The sequence below is a fragment of the Onychostruthus taczanowskii genome, unplaced genomic scaffold (genome assembly GCF_017590055.1).
Source record: "Onychostruthus taczanowskii isolate IOZ18803 unplaced genomic scaffold, ASM1759005v1 scaffold175, whole genome shotgun sequence".
NCBI lineage: Eukaryota > Metazoa > Chordata > Aves > Passeriformes > Passeridae > Onychostruthus > Onychostruthus taczanowskii.
Window position 1 is genome coordinate 475,064 of NW_024498962.1, and position 24,627 is coordinate 499,690.

The 24,627-nt window shown below is 42.0% G+C and overlaps 1 protein-coding gene across 5 annotated transcripts in view; it reads right to left on the reverse strand.

Annotated features, from left to right (window-relative positions):
* SEMA6A (semaphorin 6A) overlaps window positions 1–24,318 on the reverse strand; it is a 117,572-nt gene extending 93,254 nt beyond the window's left edge. For 4 of the 5 annotated variants that reach the window (XM_041400220.1, XM_041400219.1, XM_041400216.1 and 1 more), the window contains exon 1: window positions 23,705–24,318. The gene's annotated coding sequence lies outside the window, so the exon portion shown is untranslated. Of the gene's footprint in view, window positions 1–22,387; window positions 23,366–23,704 lie in introns of those variants that run through there. The other variant, XM_041400217.1, reaches the window with a different exon arrangement.
* Window positions 24,319–24,627: the final 309 nt, after the last annotated feature.

Consider the following 24,627-nt stretch of genomic DNA (forward strand, 5'->3'; position numbering starts at 1 on the left):
TAAAACAAAAGTTCCTTCTCTCAAGTAACTTGTGGAATTCTCTGATAAGGATACAGCCAGTATAAACAACTGCCCAATGTGGGGTAACTCTTTCCACCATTTCCAGCCAGTCATGTCTGGATCTCTATTTACCCTGATAGAAGACGGCTCCAGACCTACTAGCAGAGAATTCAGTCCTGTGGAGTACAGGTGTTGTACTCCATAAGGCATGCAAAAATGCTGGAGTCTACTGTAATTAGTTTCCAAATTCAGTCTGGCAGTTAGTATGACTTATGTGCAATGAGTAACAAAAACAAAAAATGTGTTCTAAAATTAAAGAGAGTTGAAAAAGAAAGCAAAGCTAAGAAATATTTCCTTATCCCTTCTTGTTTCACAATGAAGAACTGTTTCTGATTTTGAACTACAAATCATAACAGCACTGTTTTGTCCAGCTCATAAAGGTTTTTTTGTTCAGGCCTTTTTAGTGTTGTCATCTGGGCTCTGAGGGTAAACTGGACACAGACCTCTGCAGCTGTGCTGCAACGAGAATATTTTCAGAAGGAGAACTGTCTGATGTTGTCACATGGCTGCCAGGTTGTGTCCTTAACTATTGATTCCCAAAACACCACTGTATAGGAAATAAAGAAGGGAGAAAGAGGCTGTGACAATGCCTCTTTGTGTCCTACCGATTTCCAGGAATAGTACGGCTGGCCCCAGGCTGTGACACTGTTTTCACACACCTCTCCCCAGCACATCCCCGAGCCAGGCTTTCATAACCAAGAGCTGCTCTAAGGGGTCGTCATGCCACGTGCCAGGTTCCTGCGGGTTTCTGCCACTCTCGGGAATCTTACAATCTATTATGGGCAATGGGAACTTTCATCCATAGAGGTCTGCAGTCACGCTCTGAGCATCCCCCACTCCTTTCAAACCTTGAAAATTACAGCATTGTTACTTCTCTAAAGAAGGAGTTTCAGAGCGCTGAAAATTAGCTGTGTGAGACTGAGTTGAATAATACCTTCTAACCAGGGTGAATTCCAGCAGGAAATTAATTCCCACTAACTGACTTTATTTCAAAAGTGTTCATACAACGGTTGTCTGCAAATATGGTTTCTACATGAAGTGAAGCTTTTTTCAAGGACAAATAATTATCAAATATTTGGTCTTCCTGTAAGAAACAGAATAACATTTAGCATAATATTAATTATCTACTTTACCTGGAGACTATATCTTGTTGTTAAAAACATGAGCAAAATCTTAATGTCCCTAACATCCAAAAATCTATCCGTTTAATTTCTGAACATTACCAGGAAATACCTATGTTTGGAGTTTTTGTACTCCTTTTCAGCTTCTCTACAGAAACACTCAAGTCAATGAGTTCATTTCTTGGAATATTCCATAGGACCAACAAGCACAGCTTTGTGTAAGCTTCATATTTAAGGTAAAACAACTGTGCCTACATCAAACAAGGGAGTGAGTGTATTATAAGACTCTGAAAAGCAGTTTTTTTGTCTCTGGCAGAGCCTTGTGCTGACAAAGCCATAAAGGTTCTGCACAAAATCACCAAGTGACTACTGGTAAACCCCTGCACACTGGGCTGTGATGATGCTCCTCCTATATCTACACTCCAGTGCCTACACATAGTGGGGCAAAAGTACTGCTTCCTGTCAGCTTGCACTACAGGAGCACCTTGCTGCTGCAGGCACAGAGCTGCTGCAAATTCATTCACCAGAAAAATTTACTATACCAATTCCCAGCACTTTAGCAGTTTGTTTTAGTGTATGACTGTGCTAGCGACTGTGGAGGACCCTCAATCTATTCACTAGCTCTATTTTTTTCCTTAGTCAGCCCTTATTCAGTAGCTTTTGTTGCTATGCTCAAACACAATAGGATTGATTATCAGATACACAAGTCCTGAAAAATATCTATTTTTTTTAGGTGTAACCCGCAGATTATATTTCTTTTCCCTGTGACAGTTCGACTGCTGATGACAAATTTCTTGTAAAAATTTCAAGAATCTAACTGTGATGTTGCTGGTCTCATACTCTATATGAGTGGCAAAAAACAATTTCATGAGAACATGATGTTCCCAGTTTCCCTCTAGTGCTGCCCTAGCACTCCTGAATTTTTAAAGTTATTCTAAGAGTTTCTACTCAGAAGTATAGACTCACTACAAGACCCCCAGAACTTTAGATGCTTTTTCTTTGTTTTATTTTTCATTTAAATATGCAAAGCAGATGCAGATATCTGCTTGAATTTTTCATTTTCAGCAGTCTGCTTTAATAACTAGCTACAGGATGGACTCTACACTGACCTTGTTTTCCAGTCTCCGAGTATATGGATAAAGCTGTTTAAAACATTACTTAAATTCAAAGATTGACTTGCAAAAAAATAGACATGGAGTCTGAAGGCACACTATTAGTTTCACACACTGTCTGTTCAGAGGGACTGTCTCCATTTTTACACTGACATACCTGATGATGAGTGAACAGTAACATCAAACTTTATAAAGTCTTTGTTTCTTAATGCACCAAGTCAGCTTTTGTTTTAAGAGGCAGACATACACTTTTTTGAAGATAACCTAAGAATCACTAGATTACTTGCCAGATAATGCAATGTGTATTTTTATCTTTAAAGTTTTCCTGTGTGCCAGAGTTGCTAAACCCTGTAATTTTTTATTACATTACTATATAACTGGGTATTTTCTTTGATGCTCTGGCTTCTGAAACCAAGATATTAAATTATTTTTTCAGGAATAAGAGAACTCTTTGGTCCCTCAGGAATATGTTGCTAGCTCCCTTATTTCATTATTTCAATATCTGATCAGGAGAGCTTGGCAGCACCGTGTCTCTTCACATTTCCAGAAAAACAACCCTCCTATGAATGTTAGGAAAGACTTTGTGACGTATTTTATCACCACTCATCAAAGACCCAGGTCAAGGAATTCAAACCACTGATAGAAATAAGCCTTCCAAGGACCACTCCTTGCAGACAGAAGTGAGCTTGTTCTGGCCCAGTGCAACCCAGCAGGGCCCAGCGAGGTGTGGAGTGGGTCGGGATGGCAGCACCAGATGGGTTGAGTCTACCTGATCCCAGCGGTTCCTGGGGATTTAGCATCAACACGGAAGTTGCAGAATCCATTTACAGAAAAGACAGTTGCTGCCTATTCTTGTGAGCAAAAAGTACAGGTCTGTCTACGCCCTGCCCTGCCCTTTGAAAGCATCCTGCACTTTACAGTCCCATCAGGACTCCTTGAATATTCAGCAGTTCTGAAAGTCATGACACCTCCCTTAAGCCTCCATAAATGCAAATGAAGCTAAACCATAAGAGCAAACACCTGGAGAAAATAAAACTTTTTATTTGTAAGAGAGGAAAAATTATCAAATACATCCCAGGAAGATATTCCCTTCAGCATTAACCTTTGCTATTAAGCAAAATAATAAAACCTACAGCTCCCTAGTATTTCCAGTAAGAATAGAGAGCAAGTAATTAATAGTGAACCTCTTCACGTCCCTATGTAGAAAATAATAATTTTTTGTGTTTTGAAAAAAACTAGACAGTATTTTTAGAGGTCAGCAACAAGCCATGGTCACTGAATGGATCAGAATGAAAATAGCTGTAGGCACAGCACCTTCCATGTGTGTCCAGTTTTCCCATGTACAGGTAGAAAACAGGTCTCAGATATTGAAGCCCTCTTCTGCACAGTTATATAAAGAAAAATTATTTAGCCACATTTTGATTTTACTTTAAAAAGTCTAGATCAGTCCTCATACACACTGAATATTAATGAATGACCAAGAAATACAAAGCTCATCCTATGGAACATACACATACCCTTCAACACCTTTTACATATTTTAATGTCTTCAGATTTTCAGAATCTCAATGCAACTTACTCCTAATACGAATTTCCAAATTTGAAACTTTCTCACAGGGAAGACACAAAGGTAAGCAGCACCTGCTTCCATCTGATCTCCGCAAATGCACATTGGAGCCTGATGGTTGCCACACACTGCAACAATTACCAGGACTGACAAAAGGTTACAAATCGATCTACTCTCTCAGGTGTTATTGGATGCTGCTGGACTGGCAGTTCTTTAATTCTTAGTCTTGAAAGAGCATCACGAAGCTAACTGTGGGAAGCCAGAGCCATAAAGCTGTATGGAAAGTCCATGGAAATTACTGTGTTACCAAGCTGGCTGATGGTAACCCCAAATTTCCCTTTAATATTTTGTTGCTTGTTTCCAGCAAAGAGCCAGAGTCGCAACACAGTATTTTTTTTTCATTCAGTCTGCATACAGAACTCCACCAGTAGATCCTTAGCTGAAGAGCAGTCCAGCACACGTCCAACTCTCTGTACAATATCCGAACACTGCAATGGGGGTACCGGCCTTTGTGACCAGTTCACCTACCCTGCCGTCCCATCCTCAGCAACAACCAGGAACAGACCTCCAGAAAAGAGCCAAGAACAGAAGCATTACTGAATAATTGTAGCATTTCACAAATTTAAACCATCTTATGGCTTTGTGCCATTTTCTACACATTTTTGTGAATATACAAATTTAGTGCTTTAGCTACCTTGCCTCTGTTTACAAAAGTGGATAAAGAGGGGAAGAAAGGAAAAATCTGTAACTAATTAAAAATTCGAAACCTCAAAATTACCCAGTCTGGGTGTTCTTTTAGGCACATTAGTGTTGTACTTCTGGTACTTCTGTAAGTCACATGGCTAGGAGGCAAACAACGAGTTTCTCCTTGGAGGTATGGAAATCTCTGTCCCTGCATACTGCAGAGCACTGATGCTTGATAGGGTGAGTGAGCAGAAACAAATCACCTGGGGGTCCAGCCATCTGCCTCTCACCCTACCTGGTCAGAGGATCTCAGCTTTAAACCTATTTCCTGCCTCAGCAAAAAAATGTGTTTTAACCTTGGCAAATGTACATTCAGGTGGGACACTCTTCATTTGCTGGGTAAAACGTCAACCTTCCTATCCCAGACTGGGCTGTTTGTTTGTTCGATGCTTTTTCTCCTTGTAAGAAAATGGCATCTGCCTAAAGCTGTTCAAAAAGGCTGAAATGGTCAAAAATAATCTAGAAGAAGAATTAGCAAATGCATATAAGGTGGTCAAAATTGTGTAATAAATGCTATTTAACTTCTGACTGTCATATATCATGGACATTGCTGAGGACAAATGGCATACACAAAAACATTTTAAAAGGCCCTTCCCACATGACTTCTTTTTAAAATTCTTCTGAATTCTAAGTGTGGTCTGGGTTAAGCCTTACTTTTTTCTTTTTTTTCCCCCCTTTTAGTTTTTTAAAAAATTATATTGCATTATCTGGCTTAGAAGGAACAAAACAGTATTTCACAAACTTTATTTCATTGTTGATAAAACATAATACAAACTCAGCAATTGCTTACTATATCTTTTCCCTCAAGACCACCCTGAAATCCTAAACAAGTCAAAAGAGCCATACTGAGAATAAATATCAAAGACACTGCCAAATATGCCTTTCTATTTAATTAGTAGACCAGCTCATTAGCAGAAGAGCTGTATAGGAGAGTTTGCCTGCAGCTCTTGCTGACATCAGGGACTGCAGAGAAGTAGGTTGCAGTCACACACGCAGAAAGCCAGCCAGTGCTGGCAGCAGCAGCAGCACATGGCAGAGCTGGGGACAGGGATGCCTGTCCCCTAACGCAGGTGTAACTCTGCAGCTCGCGGCAACGAGAAGTGAGAATTTGCATCTTTGGGGGGCACCCAAGCAATGGATTCAGCAGCACAGAGCACAGGGGCAGAGCACATCCCTGCTCCACCAGCTGGGAGCATTTTCTTTGTGCGGGAGGAATAGGTGGGAAAGACAGCCCTGGTCCCCAGCATGCGGACGCTGCCTTGTCCCACAGAGCACCACACGGTGCCTAAACCAACACAGTCACGAGTGGTAAACAAACACTACCATCGGAAAACATATGCAATACCCGTGTGTGTAGGAGGGGATGACTGTCTGCACCTAGTCTGCGTGGTGAAAGGGAATAGCTCACAACGCAGCCTCGGCAGCCTGCTTCTGGGTCAAACAGCCTGTCACTGAGCAGCACCATTTATTACTTGGTTAGATTTTAGTACTTGCTCAGCACAAAGCAGCTAATACTCACAGAGTGCTCCAAGAACTGAAAAGACTATTTGTCTGAACTAAAGGCAGTTAATTGCAGCCTCTCCAAGAAGGAGCATGTCCACGTTATTATTGCTGGGTTGTTGTTGAGGATATCTTAGCTTAAAATACCAAAAAAATTTTCATTTACAATAATTTGAGGATTTCTTCAACCCTTTTCTACTGAGAAAATAAAATTTGGGGTACTTGTGTAGTCACAGCTGTTACTAATCAAATTTATTTAAGAGAGTAATGTAAAACAGCATGTTTGTGCAAGTTCATAATCACAGCAGAATTAAATCATTTTTACAGAGCATTTATTTGAAACGTTCTGTACACAAACTTTGAATATGGCAGAGAATATTTCCCTTGCAGTTTAGGTTTGATTTCATTCCTGGAAACCACTATAAAAATCCTGCTCACTTGCGGTAGGGTTCTTTATTTATGCTCAGTTTTAGTTTTAAGACCTGTGACAAACACCAGATTGCTCACGTTCATCACGACACAGGCAGAGTCACTACACATCCTGCCCTGCCTCCTAGTACTACCCAGCCAGCATAACACACTCCTGGCTCACTCTGGAGTGGCCTGCTCAGCAGGTTTCCCCTCTGTAGGCATCCAGGTCTGGAGCTGCAAAAAGGGGCTTTGAACTTCACATGGCTCCTGGCACATCTGCAGTTACAGCCACAGAGTCACAGTCACTTCTTAAATATGATGATCCTTGCATCCATGTTACTCTTCCCACACTGCAAAGATCAGCCCTGTACTGGTTGTCTGTACAAAGCCCTGCTCATCTTGGCAAGAATTTTGGATCCAGCAGAGACCTGGAGACTGCCTGCTTCCAGAGTCACCAGCTTCTCCCTTTCCCTTCCCCACCCACAAATCCTCTCTTTTAAAAAACACATGCTACTAATTTTTTAAAAAGGTACAACATACCAAAAATCTAACTTTCAGAGCTTTTAATGCCTGTGCTTACTAGCCTTTTTCTTCTCCAATAAGTCTATCAACCATTTTCCTGAAAAGTGCCAGGTGCAGAGATTTTTTTAAAGGAGGCTTTACTAGTTCAGTGGAAACTGGCCAAAAGCCATGAACTTGTTCCAGGCAGCTGACCAGCCAGCTGCAACGGGTGATGCCAATGCCCTTTCCTCATGGCTGAAACATGTCAACTCGCCACAGGCCTGGCAAGAAGATCACACAGCCCATTAGCAACTTCCCTTGAAACACACAAATTGTAAAGCCTCCTTCCATCTCTTTGCCCAAGCCTGAGTACAACTAAATTGCTTACTGCCCTTGTTTTTAATGTCTATCTCTGCATTCCTATGTGTCAACGTCTTTTCCCCACAGAAAAAAAAAACACTTCTCCAAGCCAGTCTCTCAAAATCCTTGGCAATGATGGAAACCTTCTTTACCAATGACTTGTGAGAGAAGTTGGGAGTCTCGTGAGATTTCTGAGGGCAAGGAGAAACATGTGGGGAGGGAGAAGAATCACATCCGGACATTTTCCCTCCCCCACCTGCCAAATTCTATGTGAAGGATAGAGAAATCAGGCAGAGAGACAAATTATGTCACTTCATCTCCCGTGTGCCATCTATATTTTCCACTCCAAGCTTCCTATACACTTTAGGTAGTGACTGCTGATCAGAAAGGAGTCATGCCACGGCATACTGCTGTTTTGTAAGGCAGAGAGCACTTCCACCCTGCCCTCCCTTCCTCTGGCACTTCAGCTGTCCCTCTGTACCAGTCTGACTATACACCTGCACCTATTCCCTTAATCAACCCTTTTGAGAAATCTTCCACTTCTCACCTTTGACCTTACAACTACTTTCCTTGTCTCCTATAACCATTTTTCCTTAAAAATTACTCAAACATCTGTGTTTGTCCCATTACTCATGGGGCAAGCTGGGACCTAGCAAGAGTAGTATGGTAGCACAGCTGCATCCACTCATAATTTCAATGTTTTTGGGTTTCTTGTTGACTTAGTCTTTATGCCATTTTTTCAAAGATAATATTTTTGAGAGATTGCACGTAACAAAAGCACTGATATGACTCAATAAATTTAACTTCAATTTAATTCACTGGAAGCATCTGTCAGAAACATTATTAAAATACTTTGACTGAATATTAAGTTAAAAAAAAAACAAAAACAAAACATGGTCAAGTTGAAGTGGCACCTCAACTGGACCATCTTAGTGGTTTTACTATGGAGAAAAAAAAAATCTGCAAATTATTCATTGCTTGCAATCTCTTGCAAGCTCACAGAGCAGGCGTTAGCCTGACATATAAACTTTTACAAATATTATTAGCACTTCAAAGACACCACAAATATTGAAGAAGATAAATTCTCTGTTACTTATCCTCTTCTGATATATCCTTAAGCAGGACAACACAGCTTGTCATCTTTTGCCTGCTGAGTTAAGACTGAGCATATGCATTAGGTATGATGCATTAAAGTTCAAGGAAAGAACTTCATTTGAACTGATAAAAAGTGAGAATTTTTCCTGCAGATAAGGGAGACATCTTGTCCTTAATTTTCTGTACAGACCTGTAAGTTCCAGAAATAAGTTTCATCTTTTTATATCTCTTTATAAGATAAAGTTGAAATGGAGTTTTAAGCAGAATGATGTGAATGACTCTCAGATGTTCTAGTGTTTTCTAAGTCTACAACATGGCCAAAGACACAGGCTCTGTGTCACACATTGTCACCTGTTGATGTTGACTGGAAATACTCTGTATACTCTTGGGAGACCACAGTTTCCTTCATGAGTGTATTATAAAATTTCACGAATCATCCCACTTATTTCTTAAAAGATAATCAGTCTAACTAGTTACTACGAGCCACCTTGTCACTCAGTGGCAATTGTGCTTCATTCTAGCTGGTTTCACCACATTGTTGCAGAAAGCACTTTTCCTTGTCTGAATCAGTGAGACCTAAGCTGGAGCTGGCAGTGTGCTGCCTACAGAGCCAGAGCTGCTGAAGCACCACTCTCAGAAGGATGACTTGCACTACAACACATTCTTCATCAGTTGTGTCTGCTGTTGCCAAAATCCAGCACACTCTCCAACCTCCCTACTTTCCAGGCTATCCAGTGAATATTTAGCTGGTCTTGGGGCAGATGGCTTGAGTCTGTGGTTTCTACTGAAAGGAACTGGTTCCCAGACTTGACTTCTTCTTGACCTGAAGTTATGAGCCTGCACAAAGTAGACATCTAAATAAACAAATGCAAAGTTCGGTTTATCATCAGGTAACAAGTGTGAGTGAAGATATCATGAAATATCTTAAGTTGCAGATAAATTTCCATGCATCACCAATGCATTTCCCATGCAACGTCTTCATGATGTTCTCAGGAAGGGAAAGCTAGAGTATTTTATAATTCATTTGGCAAACCTGATTTATTTGTGTATGTATTTGAGATGTATCTGTAAAATGTCTCTAGACATTTTAGTCATGACACATTGAAACATGAAAAACTTGCTATTTTTTTTTAAGTGAGACCTGCTCAGATGAGGCTGAAGAACTAAGGGATTTCTTTGTGAACACAGTGCCTTCCTTCTACACACAATGCCAGCTGCTTGACAGCAGCTTTCTTCTCCAGGCTCTGCCTAAAAACAGCTACAGGCTTGCAAATCTAGGACTTGAGGTGTGGGTTGAGCAGTGGACAAAGTTGTGAACTCAGGTCAGAAGCAAGCATCTGTCCATAGAGCAATTGCAGCGTGCAAGTACGAACACGCCACATTTCCGAAAGGTCTTCTCCAGATACAAATCCAGAGTACCCTGGCAAAATGGATTTGGTTAAAAGAGAGAAGAGGCCTAAAATCAATGTGTGTAACCATAGGCATCTTGATCAGCCAGCCAGCTGTGTCCTTCTGCTGATTTCTCAGCCTGTGGGGACCTGAAGAGATCAGCAGGACTGGGAGCAGAATTAGTTCAAACACAAAACCTTTTCCACGTGTATTTTGCTTTGAAGTAAAAAACAACCAACCAAATAAACAAACAAGACCTCAGAACATGCTAACTTCTGCAAATCCTTTTTGTTAAGACTTGAACACCTGGGCTTGAGTCCTTAATGCATAATTAACCCTTGGATGTCTAAATAAAAAAACTTCCAAAATGCACATTTTTATCCACCCTGGATCCATAACGACTATTCTTAAGAAAATGAAGACTTAAAGATATTATGTCTCAAGGAAGACACAAATGACATTATTTGAAATAGCCCCTGAGTTCACATGGGACTGACATGAGGTAAAATTTCTTACATAAATGCACATTTCTCAAGAAAATAATAATAATAAAAAAATTAATTGGACAATTGAAAGTTAAAGTTACCCTTGTTTTATGGATCAAGTCCATTTTTAGCTGTTTTTTAACCTCTTTTAAAATAATTACTTGAATTACTATTTCTTTATGTTTTTTTCTAAACACTGTAACAACATACAGCTGCTGCAGTCTATTTTTCTGCATCTTGCAAAAACTTCAGATAATTCTGGAAGCTCTTTAAACATGAGAGAGTATTTAAATACTCTTTTGAGCTAGAGAAAATATACTTCATATGAACAAGGGGATGTGGTGGAATTACTGCCAGAAACTATTAAATGGCTCACAGCAATATCTATGCTTCTGTTTCAAAAGGAGAAAAAAAAATGTTTAAAGGACATGAGATTTCTCTTCTCTTCTCTTCTCTTCTCTTCTCTTCTCTTCTCTTCTCTTCTCTTCTCTTCTCTTCTCTTCTCTTCTCCTCTCCTCTCCTCTCCTCAAAATTAATTTGCCTTAACTTAATTTGTGCTTTTAGCCTCCCCTCTCTATCAGTATTGAACAATAAAGCACTAAGAGAAAAGACGTTTGAGATAAACCAAGCAAATGCTAATTTGGGACACCGTTTTGCTAATAAGCAGGCCGTTGTTGTACTCAGTGCAAATTGCATTATTTTGTGTTCAGTTGGTTGCATTTGTTTGAGTGTCTTATCTGTCCTGTAGGGCTGAGCAAAACGACACACCCACTGAAACCAAACATGAATTTATTTTCTGTAAAAACGGGGCTGAGACATGAAAGCTGTGAAAGAATCTTGTTAGCAATTCTCTGTGTAGGCAGCATGTTTCACTTTAATCATATGCATTACAGCCTCTACCCATCGCTTCAGATTCACTCCTAGAGCTTTTTTGCACATCAGTTTGGCTAACCCACTTTCTGATGTTCCTGCCTCTGTACAAGAAAGCAGAAAACTATTCTGCTTTTTACGCTGCAAACGAAGCAGCAAGACTAGGCGCACGCACACACACCGGCGGAGGCAAAACCAGCGCCTTTGGAGAGCGCGGCTCGCGTCCATCCCTCGCTCCCGGCTTTTCCGCCCCTCGCTCCCGTCGCCGCCCGGCCGGAGCCTGCACGGAGCTGTTCAGACACAAGAGGGCAGGCGGCATGCGGAGGAAAGCGCCCACAGCCTGCGCCGAGCAGGCTCTCGGCGAACTTCGGCAATCAGGGAAGTGCTCCTCGCATTCCGCGTAACCACGTACGTGACCAAGCTCTCCGCCGGCTCCTCCAGCCATGACACTATTAGTCACAGCTGTACCACCGCACTAAAAGCTGTGTCAAAAAGGGAATGTTCGTATTCTCTTGAAACCTGTAGCAATTTATAAGGCCACTCTGTAACAGGAAGAGAAGTTACTGTGCCTCCTTCCAAGATCTGACGCGCAGTCTAACTAAAATGCGACACATTCTCCCTCAGTGTATTCCACCCGCTGGAATATTTAAGGCTCTCCCCACCATAAATGTATTTCGGTAGATGTGTTGTGCTCATTCTTACACAACCCTGCTATTTAAATGTGGGTAGTTGTTAGAGCAGGCTGTCATACGACGACTATCTAGAAGCAGGCAGTGCAGCAGCAAAGTAGCACACCAGCCCCGCTACTAACACGTTCTCTGGTTTACTGTTGAAAAATTTCCAGTACTTGAATCTTTGAAGCTAAAATACTAATTCAATTTACAGATCCATTTCAGTCCTGTGCCTTCTTGATTGTTTTGATATTTTTATTTATTGTTATTGGTATTTTGAGCTTGTGACTTAAGTTCCTAAAATAATTTTTTTTAAAAAAGTCAGCAATTTTTGACTCCTAATGAAGTCAGCAAGGTTTATGCCACCAATACGAACAAGTCAGAGGTTAGCTCTTATAGACAAAGTCCATGCCTAGTAAAATAAACATGAAGATGCAATCTGAAGCAAAACTGTGCCCTCAATTTTCTGTTTGATGCTAACAGATCAAAAGTTAGATCCTGCTAACCTGTATTTTCTTGTCTTCACCCAGCTCCTCTTCATTTATACACATAAGCAATGTAATCGGTTCTGATGACATGTCCATGTAAACTACGTCACTCGTTTGGGTAGACAGTTGGATATTTGGAGCCTGGCACAAAGGAGAAGGTGAGGAGTAGTCCTTCTAAAAATGCAGTAGCTAAGCATATGTGTAGATATTCCAGGATTTGAAAAGTTCTTGAAGTTCTTTGGCTGTGACAACAATGAATTATTTTATCTGCTTCAATCTAAAAGAGATTACTGACCTTTTATGAAAAAAAAAATTATAAAGTCTAATGAATTTATTTGCTATTGAAAGTAATTCAATTAAAGTGTCCTTACAGACCACTTCAGACATCAGCAGGCATGATATAGTTTACATTTTCCATCCCTTTGCAGAACATCAACAGCATCTAATCATATCAACATGTTATCGGGAAGGACCTGGCTGAATTGCCTCTCTCACATAAACAACACTTGAGTTGTGTGTTATTTCTTTGGGGTTTTTTTTCTTTTCTCTTTTTTTTTTTCTTTTTTTTTGGCAAATGATGCTATCACCAGGATTTCAGCTACACAGGAGAGATTATGACAAAGATGAACACAAACAAAAACAAATAGTTACAAATGTAAAAGGTACATTGAAAAGGAAATAAAATGCATGTGTCAGAGAACTTACTCTATTCCACAAGCTGTCTTATATTTTCAAAGTTTTTCTCTGATAGTCACTTTAACACACGTATGTAGTACTATTAATAATGTTTTGACAAATCAAAACTGCATTTTTCTCACAATCATCCAGTCACCAGCCCTCATCTCACACCTTCAGGCCATTAGCTCAGTGTTGGCTAAATTTGCCTTTTGGACTACATGTGCTGTTGAACAAGAACAGGATCTCTCTTTTTTTTTTTTTTTATCTTGGGAAAGGAAGTGTTCTGGCAGCATGTCTGGGTCTTTCGCATGGAACAGGATAAAGCGAAAAAGACAACACCACCCTGAAATATACGCATCTCGTGATATAATTAATCAGTTTCTGAACATGATGAACTTCCCTACAACAGAACTAAAAGGAAACACCTTGCCGATAATAATGAAAAAGTGTAGTAGCTCATGCAAAAATCTTTCCTTTTCCCAGAGCAGATCTTTAAGGATTTAGTTCTTAATTTCTTTTTAAAGAAAAACAAATTCCTATTCCAAATCAAGAATAATTTCACTGGGTGGAAAAAATAAAGCATCCTAAAGCATCACTACTTTAAAGTTTGTCTGCTTACTTTTCCCATAAAACCTTAAATAACTCTCCACTTAAATTTCTTCCCAAAAACAAACAAAAAAATCCAACCAAACCAAAAGCCAAAACAAAAATTCTGAACAACGTATTTCTAGAGAACAGAGTTCTACTGCAGAGACACAGTTATTACAAGATGTATTACATATCATCCTCATATAACAGAGTACAGGAAATTTTTAAAAAATCAATTTAACTGTGATAATTTCTGATTTAATATAGTTTGGATCAGTAAGTTATAATTGCAAAAGCTGTGCATTTGTAATTAATGAGTACAATTTATTCAGAAGTGGAATGGGTTGAATGTCATTAGAAGTTTATACACATAGTACCAAGTTCTCTTCATACAGAAAATTAAATTCAAAAGTTGATTTTAACGCACGATGCCCCTCTTTCACTAGAGAGCTCTGATGAAAAGCCAGTAACATAAAGACTATGACCCAAAGTTCAAGACTGCAGTTGAACAGCCTCTAATCCTCTCTATATAATAAAAAAGGCATTTTTGACTCAAATATGAGGCTGCATTTAGCCATGCTCATGGCATGAAGTACCACTCAAGAAAGATAATCCTGTGGGACTCTTGCCTACAGGCAACAGACACCAGGCTGTGCCCCACGTGCGGAGCATCTGTCGGAAAAGGCGTGTCATCCCGTCCCTTTCCTTGCCATGGTGTTTTGAGACAGAATTCCCACACAAACGCAGGCATGCAGGCCAGGGCCCCAGCTGCCCTCCAATCATTCCTCCCCATCCACCCACTCCAAAGGACGGCTGGGATGGGTGTGCTCTGCCTGCACCCGCTACCAGCTGCAGGCACCGGGGAGCTTTGAGGCTGAACAGGGACCATCCTCCTCTCCTCTGTTTGCTCATGAGCACACAGCCCAAGAAAGCACCTTCCAACCTTCCAGGAACATTCAGGCAGTAAGATGCTATTGAGCATATACGAGACTTGCAAAGCAAATGCCATGACATTGCTTAAAAGACACAAACACAACAATTACTTTCACAGGAATTACTGTTTTCTTTTCTTGATAAGATTAGTATATTTGATGTTAAAATTCAGCTGTTTGGTGATGCAGAACATTTATTACCAACCATAAGCAAACGAAAAGAAAAATACTCCCAAGGAAGTAGCTGAGTCACCAACTCGGGTATTTAAAAGATACACAGAGGTATATAAAAGATGTGAAGATGTAGGCTTTAGGTACATGGTTTAGAGGTGGACTCAGCAGTGTTAGGTTAAGGGTTGGACTCCATGATCTTCAAGGACCTTTCTAACCTAAATAATTCTGTAGTTTTATACTGAACTCTAAAAGGCATAAGGGTTTGTTGATAGGTGCTGAGTAGAAATACATTTTTACCCTCCAACAGGACCCAGACTGGCTCTTTATACTGAGTATTAACTTCACATTCTCTTCTCTGTTTCTTGGAGGCAAAAAATAAATAGCAAGGGAAAAAAGAAAACAACCCACTAGTGTTAAAGAAGGTACAAATGTTCCTTACAGAACTGCCTAAATTAATTTCTGTGCAGGGGGATCATATACCTAACCCGAAACTAAATGGAATATAATAAATTCTGAAGAAGAAAAAAAGCACAACAGAATTTGTACATCTACAGCTTTTGACCCAAGATATTTCCTCACTGTTACAATCGCTACCCCCCTTTCAAAGGGAAATAAAAAATGATGGAGGCATACTATTCTGTCAGTCTAACAGACACATGCACATTCCGAGTTACCAGGAAAAAGACTGGGATTCATTTTATGCAAAATATGTGTATTCAACACAGATCCAGAAGATTAGAAACCAGAAGATTCCATACTATGTGAAAGTATAAAATTACAAACACAGATTTTGTGTGCATCGACCAACAAATGAAACTTTAAAATTAACGTCAAATTTTTGGACTTCATTTGTTCAATTCATAGGGCTCCTGAGGATTACATATAACAGGCACATGTTTGTTGATCGCACTTGAAAAATTTACAAGATTGGGTTGTAAAGTCCCAAGCTGAAAATTTAAAACTAATCTTTGAGTACAAACTAACCATATGAAAGCAAAAAAGTCACTGTTTTTCTGATTAATTCAAATTATACTGAATTCTTTAATCTCAGCTGTACATAGTTTTAATATTATGCTTTGATTTGATTAGTCAAGACTGGTTTTTTTGTTGCTGTAAACAGAAGATACTTAGCAAGTTTCTCTGTGGGAGACTCAAATTGCTTCATAAGAACTGAAGGGTTATCACATCATTCTGGAGATACTAAAATGCAGAATATCTGGTCAAACATGTGGCTTACTATTGATCACACAGAAGTGATGAAGAATTTTTTGTCAATGGGAAAATAAAAAGGAAACCATTATTTGCTTACTGAAATATGCTTTTGCATCATTTTGTATTATGCATAACAGACAAATCAATTGGCAGTGAGCACTACATTGACAAATCAGTCTTCTAGCTATTTTCCTGTTAGACATATTTACTACTTTACCATTTTTCTCGTTCATCAAAAAAGCTAATTCTAACATCTCACGTCTTATATCTATGAAAGCATGTATGTTTTAATGCTGAGTTTATGAACAAATATTGAAACATCATTGAAAAAACATTGCCAGTGCCAACACAGTACTGAAAGAGCATTAGTTCTGTCTGAAAAAAGTTAATTTCCTCTTTTCTACTTGGTAATTCAAGCTACTCTGCAGCTAACAAAAAGGTTCTTATTGTCTTATTAAATTTAAAGTAGCAATAAACATTAACTCAGTCTCAAACGTGGTATCATACTGTATGTAGCTGGGTTAAAAGGGAATGGAAAACAAATTAGCTGGATTGCTTAGGAAACCCTAAATGCCCTAATTTACCCAACCATTTATTGAAAAAACTAATTAAAAGCCGTTTTTGTTCTTGCAATGGATAAAGGTAGCCATTAGTCTCTGAAGTGTACGATTTTACCAGCAAGACAAAAAGCAAATCTTGGGAGCAAATATCAGCTGGACATACACATAACAAGGTCCAGAGAGACATATATAGAAGTTTCTGCTTTTAATTCAACTCTGAATAATGTTGGATGCTGTTCTCTTGATCCTTCGGAGCTCTTCCACTGCCAAAATAACTGCAAGGCTTGCAAGTCCGAATGTATCGTAAGCCTTTCCCAAGGCACCCCAACACTATCTGAGGCACTGAAACTATGGCAACCGAATAAGAAAGCAGCTTCCATGATTAATAGATGAAGATCCCAGTGACAGTGCCTTGCTAGGCCATAATTCAGGAATGCAGGAGGAATTAGCATAGAATCCATGTCAATCTACCAATAAGAAGTAGGTTTTGAAAGGCATCAACAAAACCACAGGTTTTTTTCTAGAGAAAAACGAAAAACCCACAAAAAACCCCAAACAAAAAACCCCTATGGAATTATAAACTGCTCAAAATCTCATTAACATTTCAATGAATGGCTGCCTCAAGAGCAAGTAATGGATAAATGTTCATGAACAATGGTGAAGGAAGCAATATATAAAATTTTCTGTTCAAGTATAAAAGCCATATGAAGAATACTCAATATATAGAACACCTAAGTGAAACTGAGCAGTCATAGATAGGAAAGTCGAAATAATGTTTGCTGCAGTAAAGAATATAGTTGAATGCAGTTTTTCCCATTGTGTTGGGAATTCCTATGGGAGAGTATTTTTTCCATCTGCTGAACTGGAACGCCTGACCATACCTATTACATCGTCTCCACATTTTCATTGTTAGAAGGTCCCTGAGTCTATCAGGGTCATTACAAAATCAATGACAGTTAGGAATACCTTTTCTTTTTAAGCGCATAATGAAACTTCTGCTATTATCACCAGTAAAAGTACTAGTAGAGTAGTCTTCATCCAACTAGATATTCTCAGACTGATATGAAAGGGCATTACAAAACGATTTGTTTTTGTTTTTTTTCCTCCACTTTTATAAGCTCTGAGTTTTCACTAAATACAACTAGTTACAGAAATCACAAAAACATAGGAATGCGCTTTTTTTTGCCTGCTTCATGGAAAGGGTGTAATGTTGCAGTCAAGGCAAGGCTTTAGCTGGGAAGGATGAGAGAGATGATGCCAAAGGCTTCCCATCCTGAGGACAAGGCCCATGCTGCCCTGTGAGAGTGGTGCAGCAACGCTGTGCACCTGCCCTCAGAAAGTCCTTCACTTCAGAAGTGCAGGCATATTGCAAAAGTGCACTGCTGTGGAAAGTTCCTCAGTAGCAGTTTTGTCAGTAGCTAAAAAAAAAGCCAAAAACAAACCAAAAACCTGCCACTAACAAAAATGGCATGGAGTAGTCCATGATACATGAATTTCAAGTATGTTATATAAATACTTTACATAGAAGTGCCTATTATTAACAATATTTTTAAAGAAAAGGTCATCGCTGAATGTAGTGAATTACCATATGTCTTCACTCTCGAGATACAGCAACTGGCAGTTCTGTTAATAGCTGGTTTATCTACTTTATTTTACATCTCTATTTCAGCCACTAAAGAAACACTCTGGGACTTGGGGAAAAATTTCTTTCATACAAAAATGTCTCTGTATTCACATCAAGCATTATTACGGCCCTCCTTTGGGCTGATAAATAACAACAGTTCTATACTAGGAAAGACTTCATGAAATTTTGCAGCAAGTTACAGGAGAATTCATCCAGGGTTTTTCTCATCTTCTCCCTTTTCTGAAATCTGATTTTTTTGTTGTTGTTGTTGTTGGATTTTTCTGTTTGTTTTGTCTTTTTAAGTGAATTCTACTTTCTTTTAATTAAACTATAGCCAAAGTTAAGCTTTAGATTTCAAAGGTCATAAAACTGGTAGCCTCATTTATGTTCATCTGGTGCATGAAACCTGAGAACATTACTATTTTATGGGGGGAAGCATAGATCTCTTATCCCCTTCCCTGTTTCCAGCAATAGCAGCCTTTATAAGAAATGCCAAAAATTGCAAATGTTTCTATGTATGACTGTCCTTCAAAGAGCCCCTCCTAAGACTTCCAGAACACCCTGGTTGTGTACTTATTTTCTATTTTTTTTCTCTCTCTCCATCTCCATGCCACATATAATTTTGAATCCTTTCACATCTTCCAGAGGTTAGAACAAAATAGGCAAATGAGAAGCTTGGGAACTCCACAAGACACACAGGAGCTGTAATACCTAAAATCATAACACAGTAGGTGGCACTCTTCCCTTTAAAACCTAAAGCTATGCCTTGGGCATTGCTGCCATATTGACATGTTGCAATCAAGACCCAAAACCCAAAGCAACCCTCGCCATGGATAATTAGAGATTCTTAACACTGCAGAAACATAAACACTCAATTATTTCCATGGCCATGGGTAACACAGCACATAAAGAAAATAGAGGCGCACAAACTCTGCTCTGCCAGGTTTGCGCTTGAACTGGAGTAGTCCACTTTTACCTTCACAGGTCCTAGGCATATTTAAGCCATTCCTTCCTCAGAGGACTGGTGCAACAGGCCAAAAATGAAAATATTCCTTTAGAGATCTGTCAGGCTCAGGTCCAGGTTTTCCCGCAGCTGATTACTTCTGTGTTAGAATGCTGCTCATGCTTACTGTATGCTGTTGATCAGCAGTCAGACTTTGTGCTACTGACTTTATCTTGCTGTCAAAATGTCTTGCCCATCTAAGAATAATCCTGATACACAGAATTTATGAACATAAAATGCTCAAATGGTCACCAGTAAAAATCATTGCTTACCACTCTTATTTTTCTGTTGCCTTGTCAAACAAAGCTTGCCACAATTTGTTGGATGTGACTTGCTCCATGATACACAGATCTAGGTCTGACTTATAACATTAAGGATCAGTCCAGACCAAATGTACTCAGAACGTAGCTTTAGGTCCTTAGCAAGTATTGATTCCCAGCAGAAAACAGTATTTTCAGTTTGCGGCTTAAATATTAAAAAAAGTCCACATTTAAGTAATATTTCAGCAACTGCGTTTACTTTTAGAAAATTGCTCCGACAGGCAAGGCATTCCTGGGTCAGCAAAGCTTGCTTGGGTGAATGAGACTGCAAAAGGTTAGGGCTAAAGATTTACTTCATCAATAAATGAATAGTAGCAGGTCAAATACTGCAGCATCTGTATCAAGTTAGGATAGTGAAAACTTCTGGTTTAGTACAGTTCAACTTCTCTAGCATATGCTGCATCTAATATAATTTCAATGTTGTTTTACAGAATTTCAGGATTTACTGGCTTGTTTGTTTTCAGCATTCTGCTACAGCATATGGGAATCAGGTACTATACACAAAACATTTGTTTCAGTAGTATAACAATGTGTTCTTGCAAAGAAGCTGGATGTGAGACATGTATTAGCTCAGGTCAATTTAATCCTAAAACATTTTACGTCTCCCCTGCTGTAAACCATGAGAGCTCCTTTCATGTGTATGGCTCTTCAAAACAAGATGACAAATTTCCCCTTCCCTTCACAAAACATGCACAAGCAAGTTCACAATCACCTACTTCCTTTCTGATGCAAACAATTCTAGTCTGGATTTTTCACAGGTCATTAATTTGATCTCTGTCCTTTCCTTTTTCTTTTTTTTTTTTTTTTTTTTTTTTTTTTTCCTTTTCAAAAATTTAGGCAACGGTTTTTTTTTTTTTTTTTTTTTTTTTAGTTCCTTTCAAAAAATTAGTGAACGCAACTCATCACTCTTAGCCCGATCTACCTCCTTCTTCAGTCTTAAACACCAGTAACTGCAATCTTCTACTTGCAAACATAAAGAAGGGACTATGGCTAAAACTCACTTTCATCTTCAAGCAGCTAGAAATGTTAACTAGCCATCTTCCTCATAGATGTCAGTGCCCATTTATTTTTTGGTTCAAGTAGCATGAGTTCTGTTGATAAGGCTGGTTTGCCATTAAGCAAGAATACACAGTTTTCAAGTAGACTAATTGAGAACACACAGAACATCTGTGACTGCCTAGTTTGTAGTCTCTGAAAGCACTCACCTGCACTTCAAGCCTCTGGTGCCTAGTACATGAAAAGCAAATGCTGCAAATATACATTACAGTATTACTTACTATTTTAAATTGTGTTTAGCATTTAGCAGAAATCTCATCTGGGCATGCTGCTCCTGAGCTAAGCTTCCATGAATGCCAGAGGTTTTCTCCAGTGAAGAGTGGTGGAGAACAGAAACCAGCTTTTTTATGCATATGAAATTATTTGGCTTTAAAGAGAATCAATTCTCGGTCTTGTAACTTATGAGAAACTACCATATTAAAAACAGACTCTTATTAGATAAAAGGAAACCCCAGACAGTGAAACACCTTGGCAACTGTACTTCTTTAATAGTGACAAACCTTCCCGATGCTACAGTATCATGTACTTGCTTTCAACCATGTTCAAAGCAATTTCATGAAGAGAGAGATTTGTTGGAGCAGACCTGAATTTCCTCACAATACACTAGAACAGTCTCATTAAAAAAAAATAAAGTTAAAAAAAAAAAAAAGAAAGAAAAAGGAGAAGCTAACCACAGCAAGATCATTTTGTGTTTCTAATCTGAAAAAAAGGGCAGAGAAAAACCTGAGCATGGTAAGAGCTGCATAAATCTTACCATGAGAGAAAGCTACAAAATCTCAATGAATTTTGAGAATTGAATTTTAAATCAAAAGAGCCTGACTGCACTGGACATTGGATGAGAATGGTTTACTGGATAACACTTAAATTAAATGAATGCACACCAATTGTTGCAAAGACAGTGGGGAAAATCACACCTTTAGCTACGATCTTTGAGGTCAAGCAAGTAATTATATCGTTGCTGGATGATACAAAACAAGTTAGAAGAATCCATGTCAAATAATAATCAACTTCCTGCAGCCCTGTGACAGAAAATGGATGTGGACACTTAGCACTTCGTTATTTACAACACCTGCATGCTGTGTGTGTGCCTTTAGAAAACGAAGCATTCACCTTACAGCGCCAGGAATTAGTATGTTTTACAGTTTATCACAGACCTAACTAAAGCCTTTATTTGCTGCTGTTCCATCAGTGAAATAATTTTCTGCAGCAGCTAAATATCCGTGCTGCACAGACGCTGGCACAAACGAGCATGTTTACAAACTTCAAAAGCAGCAATTATCTCGGGAGAGGAACAGGAGAACAAATTATCTCCTGAACAAGCGGACAGAGCCATTTGCCCAAGGGAAACCCAGCATTACTGCCTTAGGACTCACCCTGGGATGAGCCAGGCAGGACAGCGGCGGTGGAGACAGGCAGAAGGGCATCTCCACTGCAATTTAGCGGGCTGCAGCCCCAGCCTCAGCCCCGCTTTCCCCGCCAGCCCTCTATCCGCACGCCGTCCGGTCCACCCCCAGGAACGCCTTCCTTGGACAGCCAGGCAGCCAGGCACGAAGAAAGGGGCGGTGGGACGGCCGAGCCCTAGCAAGAAGCAGGTGCTTTCCTCACGCGTGATGGAGACCCAAACTTTCCACCGCCTTCCCTGGCGGCGGAGCGAGGGGCGGTGCTGACCCTCGGCAGCCCCAGGGGGGCTGCCCGAGTCACCGCCGCCGCGCCCCGTGCCTCGGCGCCGTGCTGCCAGCGCTCCGCAGACGGAGGCACAGGAGCCTTCCCTGCCCGTGCAGATAAGGGGACAGGGTGTGTGAGTGCAGGGTGAAATCCCTTTCCTGCTCAGCATCATCCTGTTCCTTGCTCAGCATCCTTTCCTCACCTCAGCAGCATGCTGTTCCCTCCTCGGCATTTCTCCCAACCTCAGCATCCTCGGCACGAAGGAGCCCCGCTCCCGGTCCCCGCCCGGCGTCGCCGCGCCCCGCCGCCAGACCCGCGCCCCGCCGCGGCGCGGGGCGTTTGCGGGGCGCCGCGTCGGCAGCCTGCAGCCCCTCCTGGAGGGCCAGCCCTGTTACTCGCCATTAAAAAAAAACTTTCTCTTTTCCGCCGTTTCTCCCACTTGGCCCGGAGCCCGAGGGCGGAGAGGGGCTGAAGGAGCGACAGGGCGAGTGCGGGGCGGAGGGAGAAGAGTTGCGCTGCCTTGCACGGCTTCCCGCCCGCCGGGCGGCCACGGAGGGGTCTGGCCTTGGCCAGCCCGTCCGCCTGCGCTCCCCGGCCAAGGAGAAGCGGCTTGGCAGTGCCGCCGGCCCGGGGGGTAAGAGGCTTGGGGCGTCCGGCAGAAAGGGGCGGGGAGCATCCCTACTCCAGAGCCACGCTTCGCGGGTGGAGGGAGGGCAGCCGGCATCCCACCTTCACCGGGGCCAGGACGGAAGGGAAGGCGGCCACTGTCGGTGGGGAACGGGCGGGGAGGTGAGCCCGCGGCCCCAGCCCACGGTCGCGAACAAAGCCCGCGGCTGCGCCTAGGGCTGCTCCGCGGAAGAAGTTGCCTCGATTCCCGGCCACTTCCCCCAAAATGCAGCGCCAGCCTCGGAAAAAACCCATAAAGAAATACATCGGCCGCGACCCAGCTACACCGCGGGAACGGCAGAGACGGCGGGGTTACGCCTCTACACGGAGCGCACCCATAGTTCTTGTAACAAAGACCCCAGCACCCAGCCCCACACGATGCCCGGAGGCCCCGGGGTTCGCGCCCGGCGGCCCTGGCGGCGGCGTCCCGCGGCCGCCCAGCTCCCTACGGAGCCCCTGGCAGTAAGAGCTCGGGGATGCGAGGCGAGGAGCCCCAGCACAGCGCATGCAAGCCGTGCCAAGGGCTAGGGGAGGGAGGATAACATGTTAGGCAGTTGGGGGGGGGGGGGGGGGGGGGGGGTGCGGAAGGAAAAGATGGGCAAATAAAAATGAAAAAAAAGATGAAGCCACGAGATGCCGGGAAAGTGACAACAGCAAGCGCAGCGTGTACACTTGCGGGCGGCTCTCCTCCTCCCTAGGCGCTGCAAACGACGTCGAGATAGAAGGCAGAAGCAGCCCACCTCAAACCACACACCACCCTCGCTCCTTCCGAGCCGGCCGGACGATTCGTGAACCTCCCCTTCCGAGCAATCCCAAAACACTAGGTAGGGGTACGGACAGGGGGTTACTGTACCTTTTCGGTGCATGTATCTGGGCAGCTAGAGGACAACTAGCTGATGTAGTGTCCCATTTAGTAATCCATTTTAGGGGATCTGTCTGGGAAACTGGAGCCACTCTCTCCTTTGCAATCCTTTGTCATTACTACATGTGTGCTTCCCGGGGGATGGTATATGTAATATTTCTACTTTCTGAATTGCAAACGCAATTTGTTCATTTCCAATGATGGACGAAGAGGGGAGTGATCAGAGAGAAGAATAAAAAAAAATTTAAAAAAAGAAAAAAAAAGAAAAAAAAAAAAAAAAGCGTTAGCAACTCCTCTCCAGACCCAAATTCCACTACGGTTCCACTCCACTAAGTCCCCTTCAGTCGAGTCTCGGGAGGTAAGTCATTTCGGGGTCTCCTGGTCCCTCTCTACCAAAAGCGCTCCCGGTGTGACGGCTGCTTCAGCAAAACTCCGAGGCTGGAGGTACTCGCTGTGCCACGGCAGGAAAGCGTAGTCTCTGCTCGCCTCGAGCTGCCGGGCATCGGACTGTGCGCGGTGAGGACGTGGGAGCCGCTGCCGCTGCCGCTGTCGCTGTCTCTCTCTCTCTCTCCCTCTCCCTGTCTCCCGCCGCTGCCGCTCCGTCTCCCGCCGCCCTCGGGACGCTCCGCCGGCGGAGGCGGAGACAAAGCCCGGACTGGAGCGCGGCGGGCGCGCCCCGCTCCCCGCCCCTCCCGCCGCCACGGGCGGGGCACGCGCGCAGCCGCCCCGCCCCGCGGGGGGCGGGGCCGCAGCGGCGCCGGGCGAGGCGCGAGGGTCCGCGGGCGGCGCGGAGCGGGGCGGCATCCTTGTGTGGCTCGCTGTGGGCGGCGCAGCTGCCAGCGACACCTTCGGGCTGGTGCCGAGCGTCACCGGGCTTACGTCGAGCAGGTGTTTGCGGAGGGGAATCGCCGCCC